A 6576-nucleotide genomic window follows, 5' to 3' on the forward strand; every position below is an offset into this window, starting at 1 on the left:
GGGTGCCTGTGGGGTGGGCCGGGCAAGCGCCTGACCCTCTGAGCAGGGCAAGGTGAAGGCCAGGCCCGACTGGGCGGGGCTCGGAGGCGAGCTCGTCCACCAGAGGGCGCCGCAGCCCGCGCTCGGCCGCAGTGGGCGCCTCACCGAGGCTGACGTCACCGGGTACTGCGGAGGCCGCCGGGCACAAAGGGAGCTTTGTGGGGCCGCGGGAGCTCAGCGCCCGCCGCAGGACAAAGCGTCCTGGGCCGGGGTCGGCGCCGCGGAGACGGGGAGGGCGGGAGTGAGCGGGGGGCCGGGGCGGGGAGGGAAGCAGGGACCGAGACCCCGCCTCCGCACACCTGCTAGTCCTCTAGAGGCCCTGGCCCCGAGTGCTGGCAGGAGATGAGAGGCTGCAGCGGCCGCATCGGAAGGAGATAAACGCCCCCCAGCCCCTGTCTCCCCCCCAGTTCCCCAGGCCTTTCCTGCCTCGAGGACCGAGGGCCGATGACAAGAACAGGACCCCTCGCCCAACGCCAGTCAGGTCTGGGCCCCACTGGGCCCCAGATATGCGGGAGGGGCACCAATGCCCCCCAGTTGTGATGCCTGCCCAGCAGGAAGCAGGCACCGGAGATGGTTCCTTCCTTTCCTCCTGAGGGAACCTTACACAGAGGGGCCATTGAGGGGCCGGCATTGTCTGCCTGATGCACCCTGGGTGGGCCATGCAGGATTCTGGCCAGGACCCCCTTGTACCCGGCTTGGCAGCGGTTCTGGGTGGGGTTCTGGCAAGCAGGGCTTCCCTGGGTGCAGACAACCAGGCCCCCACCTGCCCTTGGCCTTCCTGCCCCTGCTCTGATTTCGAGGGCATAAGGCTCCATTGTCCCAGCATTGGCGGGGGCGGCCTCTCAATTCCTCCTTGTCTTTGGCTGTTGGGAAATTCCCAGCCATTGGGGAGGTGGCAGGAAGGGGGGCTTCTCAGGTGTCCTGTACACTAACCTAACGGGAGGGACTCCATGAGGTTAACTGCTGGGGATCCCCCACTGCATGGAGCTGTCCAGAGCTGGACTTCGGTCATCCCTCATCCCTGGGAGCAACTGGGTAAACAGAGGTAGAGATTCAGTGCTCCCTGCCCCTGTGTCCCCCAGAGCTCTTCTAGCCTAAGAAGGCCCATCTTCCTGGCCCCACCCAATGCCAGCTGCAGCCATGAGGCCCGGGACCCTTCGACAGGCAGAGCTAGGCAAGGGACCCAGGCTATGTGTCTGCTCCCAGACCAAGCCTATGTGTCCCTGAAATGAGGTAGACTTTCTCCAGCCAGTGGGTACAACTCTAAGGCTGATCCACCTCCCAGAGGGCCCACCCCACTCCCAAATAGCTGCTCAGGCTACTGACGTGCTCACAGCCTTGGGATTTTTAATCCATTTGGGGATGGGGAAGAGAGAAAGAGACAAGCTCTGAGTCAGAGATGCCTGAAGAGGATGGTGTACGGAGACCCTCTGGTGAGGAGCCAGGCAGTCACTCACCAGCTCCCCTGGCCCAGACTCCCCCCGCCCCCAAGAGGCAGGTAGAGGCCCAGATGGCAGCTGGAGAATGGGGAGGGAGCCCCCCCATTAGAACTGGGGCCCCTGAGGCTGCAGGAATTGCCTAGTCCTGGAGGAAGCTGTCACCATGTTCCAGGGGAGTTCCATGAGTCCTCCTGATGTCAGGAAAACCTCCGATTTCCCTCAGAGCCCCTCAGAATCATGCCACCCCCAGAGGCTCAAAGTGCCAAGCCAGCCACCAAAGTGGAGGATCCAAACCCCGATTGCAAACACCAGCTCGTGGCATGGCCAGCCAGGTCCGAGTTATCCTGGGATTCAGGGAGAGAGCAAGAACATAACTGAAGCTTCTTTTGGCTGAGTTCTGGGTCCAGGTCCACTCCCAAACAACTGACCCCAATCCTGTCTGTGTCTGTTGTCCTGAAGAGAGATTCCAGGGGCCTTCATCCCTTCCACGGGGTTGTACATTCCCTCGAACCTCCTTGGACCAGCTAGCCCCTGCTCCAAACCCATGGAAGGCCTAAAACCAGCTGGGCTATGTGTGACAGCAGGTGTGTCCATGCCTGTCAGCAACTCAGCTCCTCAGTTAATCGTCCAGTGATAAGGACCAGTGTCCCAGGGAGCAGAGGTCTCTCTCTCTCCTCCCTGCCTTGGTTTTTCTTCTCGCATGAGCTATAGCCCCACAGGTGATCTTGGTTATGAGAAAAATCAGTTTGACATCAATGGGAAGCCACTGACTCTGCTTTCTGACCTTGTCGTGGGTGGAGGAAGTGAAAGCTTGAGGGGCTGGTTCAGGGTCAAGGAGAGGCCTGAGGTGTTCCTTCTCTATCAGTCCCTCATCCCTTCCAAGGCACAACAGCCCCAGGTAGATGGAAAGGCTTCCTGCAGGCCCTCGATCTCCTGCCGCCCCCTGCCCGTCCTCTGCCGAGTCCTGGGGCCCCCATGACGGGGTTGACAGCTGCTGGGAAACCCAGAGCCCTGCAGAGGCTTGAGCCTAGCGTTATAGGCATCTGGGGCTTCGTGAAGAAAGTGATACGGAGAAATGGATAATGAACGGTGAAGAGTCCAGCCGGTGGCAGAGTGGTAGGCGTAAGGGCTGGAGGACACAGCCCGAGCCAAGTCCTGGTGAAGAAAGCTGCTGCCTCCCCGACAGTGGGGTGGCTAGAGCACTGGCGGGCAGCCCAGGGCTGAGTTAGGTAGGGCTGGTGTAAATGCCAGGAACCCCCAAGCTTCAGACCTCTGAGTCAGGGACTGGGCGCGGCAGCGGGGAGCCACAGAAGGGAAGCCTCCAGAGTAGGAGGTGGCAGAAAGACCCTAGGGACACAGCTTCGGGGGTAAGGTAAAGGGGTCAGGGGTCAGGCTGCAGTGGGAGGAGGGGCATGGGCTTGGGCACTGCTAGAGGGGATTCGAGAGAAGATCAAGGGGTCTCCAAGGGCAGAGGAGGGAAGGAGGTTCAGGTGGAGCACCAGGGGCGTCACTGTGCTGGGGGCCCTGGAGAGGGTGTAGGGGAGTGGCAGGGGAGGGAAGGGGACAGGAGAGGGGAGCTGAGCCTGAGGAGGGCTCCACCAAGCCCGACTGGAAGAGGCGGCAGGGGAGGGTCTCCCTCGAGGCCGCCAGGCTTGGATGCTGCAGGTTATCCATCGCGGAGGTGGCGAAGAGAGTACACACCTGTGCACCCCCCACCCCCCTCATGTGCCAGACCTGCCCAGGCTCCCATTTACAACCGCAGGACTAGTGAAGAGAACGATCTGAGAGGTTCCGTTCCCGCTTGGGACACACAGCTGGGAAGCGGAGGTGTCAGGATTCAGCCCCGCCCCTCCGCGGCTACTAGGGGGTTGATGCCTGGGCACCCCCCTACACACCTGCCAGAGCATCTGGAGCCCCCCTACAGCACACTGAGGAGTGTAACATTGTTAAAGTATGTTAATGAGTATTGGGGCCACCGGAGTCCGCTTTTGCAGCATTCCTGGCACTGTTCCTGCCCCCTCCCCCAGGCTGTAGTTGAAGGGAGAGGGAGGCCCCACCCATAGTCTCCCCTGCTTCTCGTCCTCCCGCCTCCCCGCTGGGCAATGAGGAAAACAGGAGTGAGTGAAGAGCTGTGATGTGGCTGCTAGGGGGGGCTGCCCCATCCCAGAGGGGCTGACCTCAGCCAGGGAGGAATGCGCAGGAGGCGGAGGGCAGGGGTGGGCGGAACCGGTGGGGGCAGGGCCACAGCCAGAGGCCCCGGGTTCCTGGTGGCCCCGCCCTCAGCCCCACCACCTCAGCTCTGACATGGCCCTCAGAAGGGAAGGGGAACAGGCAAGGAAGGGAGGAGCTGATCTTTCCAAAAAGGTGGGCCAGGGGTCCCCTGGGAGCATGGAGGCCAGGCTGGGGGCGGGTGGGGAGTAGTACCTCCATAGACCCTTTCCCGGGACATCCCCCCCGCTGGGTGGCAGAGTGTCAGAGAAGTTAAGTCTTGGTTAGGTTCTCTCCCAGCCCACTTCCCACCGCCTTGGGCCCCCCCATGCCTAAGTCCACAAGCAGCAGGTCCTAGTACCCACGTGGCCAGAATGGAGAAAGCTGGAGCCACCAGCCTTGATGGCTAAAGCAGGTGTGAGTTGGGAGCCAAGGTGACCCGGCCCAGGCTGGGTACTGGGAGGATTGGCTGCAGCTCTCCTCAGATGGATGTCTGGTCCCAGCCGCACCGCCCAGGGTCCAGGCAGGGTGCAGGGGGCAGGCCCAGGTGGTGATGAGTGGTGGGGAGCCAGGTGCTGGGACTTGGCACAACAATCTAGTTACTTCCAGAAGGAAAAGCCGAGGCTTTGGCAGGCTGTGCCACTGACATGCAGCATCAGGGCAGGAGCCCAGGCAGCAGGCCTTTACCCGTGGGTCCCCTGGCAGAGGATGAAGGCCCAGGATCCTGGGGAGCCCTAGTGCAGACAGGGGTAGAGACCCCAGCTAAGGACCCCAGCTGCCTCCCCTGGGTTGTCTCATTCTGTTGGGACCCAGACCCAAGCTGCCTGATGCCAGAATCCTTGGGGACTTCCAGAGCCCACGGTGACCCACGCAGTCAATGACTCTGCTCAGAGAGTGCTGTCTCCACGACGCCCCCACCCAGGGCCTGGCAGACACTGGGACCCGAGAAGCAGAAAGGATACCTTGTGGGGACAGGAACAAGTTGAGTTCCCCGCCGGGGATCCCCCTTCCTGCTCCAGGGAGGGGACACATCTGAAGGAAGGAAGGCGATGCAAAGGGCTTCCAGGGACAGCCCAGTCACCGTGGCTGGTGTTTGAGTTCCTGGTCCCTTTTTTCAGTATGGTCACCGAGCTTGGTGGTGGGGGTGGGGAGACTGAAACAGTCTGGGACCCTGGGCCTGAAGAACTAAAAGCAGTGGGGGCAGGTAGGGGGCACAGCAAGGGTGGGTGGGGACCTCAAAGGCACTTGCTGATCTTGGCTGCTTGGGTGGAAAATTGTAAACAGCCAAAGAATTTTGTTTGCTTGCATAGGGCCAGGGGAGGCTGCCCAGGTCCAAGGCGAGAGGGCCTAGGAGGAGGAAGAGGCTGCATCCTAGAAGCCCAGGAGCTCAGGCCCCTGGTCTTCCCCCTCCTCAAGGCCCCTGGTCTTCCCACTGACCCCTACCCTTCATTGCCAGCCAGCCAGGCCAGGCCAGGCCAGGCACACCAGCCCCTGAGGCTCAGGAAAGAAGCATAGCCCCACCCTGGCTGGGCACAGACAGTTCCACTCCAAGGGACTTGGCAGGAGATGGGCGGCAGAACTCTGTACACTTCAAGTGGCCACACAGCCTCCCTCGCTGGCCCCTGAGAAGCTGTTGACCAGCCTTGGGGACAGTGCAGGAGGATGCCCTTTGTAGGAATTGAGGGATGGAAGCCCATGCTTGAGCCCTGGCATGTTCACCCAGGGGGACCTGAGGTCCCCACTTGGCCATTGCCAACATTCAGCCCCTCCAAAGAAGTACCCCTGGCAGTATAGACACTGTGTGTCCACCAGACTCGGCTTCAAGCCAAGTCCCCAGACCCTTCCCAGCTGAGGCTCCTGCCAAAGTGTAGGAGCCCTGTCCTGTCTGTGACGGACGCCCCCTCGGGCACCTTGTTCTGTGTTTGGTGGGGCACTTCCTCCCACCTTCAACCTAGAAAAAAGACTGGAGTCACAGAGCTCGCGTGGAGTGCCCCTGACCTCCTGGTAGAGATGCGGGACGCCCGCCAGGACAGGGCATCTGCGTGGGCCCACACCCTGCAGTGCAGCGAGACTTGCTGGGCCTCTGGCATCCACTGATTGCCCAGCCTGCCCCTCTCTAACCCTCCTCTCCCGCCACCACAACCACTGCCAGCCAGGTGTCAGAGACACCGGCCCAAGTGGTAAGGAAGGACTGGGGCTGGGTCCTGGGGGCCCATCGGACCTCCAGTTGAGAACCCCCTCCCCGACCTCCAACCCTCCCATCCCAGCTGGTTCTCGGGAACTGAGGTGGTAACTGGGCCCTTATTACCCTCCATCAGCTCCCCAGCTGTGGGAGGACAGGTGAGGAACCCAAGTCCCTGGGAGATGTGCCCACCAGCTGTTCCCTCTGCCTGCTGTGCAGAGCCTCCTGGGCTGGAGGGGTCTCTATTGCTCCTTCCTCCTTTGCCTTGACTGGCAGCCCCACTTCCTGAACCGCTGCTCTGGGCACCCTATTGCCGTGAGGCCCAACGGGGAAGGGGTCCTCCCTACCCGCCCCTCCCTTGTGCCTGCCCCACTCCTGCAGGCCACCATCTCCAGCGGTCCCGGCTGCCTGCCCGGTCACCCGATCTGCCCGCCCCGTAAACTTGACGGCGTGTGTGGGGCGGTGGCTGGCTTGGTGGGGGCGGGGGCTGCTCCTTAAAGGAGCCGTCAGAGGGTGCCCTGCGGCCCCTAGGCTTCTCTCCTTCTTCAGGGTGAGAAGAGACTGGGGTGGGGAGGTGCTGCTGCCGGAGTTCGTGGTGGCCTGTGGGAAGGCAGCTGGGTGTTTTGTGGCGTCACAGACCTCACGGGCCCAGAAGAGGTAGCGGCAAGTGTCAGCGGGAGGGGAGGAGGGAGGTGGGAGTCCTAGCAT

General features: G+C 62.1%; 1 protein-coding gene across 3 annotated transcripts in view; it reads left to right on the plus strand.

Annotated features, from left to right (window-relative positions):
- The first annotated feature begins 3694 nt into the window (after positions 1 to 3694).
- SEMA3B (semaphorin 3B) overlaps positions 3695 to 6576 on the plus strand; it is an 11372-nt gene continuing 8490 nt past the window's right edge. The window contains exon 1 of one of the 3 annotated variants that reach the window (XM_039837825.1): positions 3695 to 3842. The gene's annotated coding sequence lies outside the window, so the exon portion shown is untranslated. Of the gene's footprint in view, positions 3843 to 5714; positions 5867 to 6376; positions 6526 to 6576 lie in introns of those variants that run through there. The other 2 variants (XM_039837827.1, XM_039837826.1) reach the window with 2 other exon arrangements.

The sequence above is a fragment of the Pteropus medius genome, unplaced genomic scaffold (assembly GCF_902729225.1).
Source record: "Pteropus medius unplaced genomic scaffold, Ma_sr-lr_union100, whole genome shotgun sequence".
In the NCBI taxonomy this organism is placed as follows: domain Eukaryota; kingdom Metazoa; phylum Chordata; class Mammalia; order Chiroptera; family Pteropodidae; genus Pteropus; species Pteropus medius.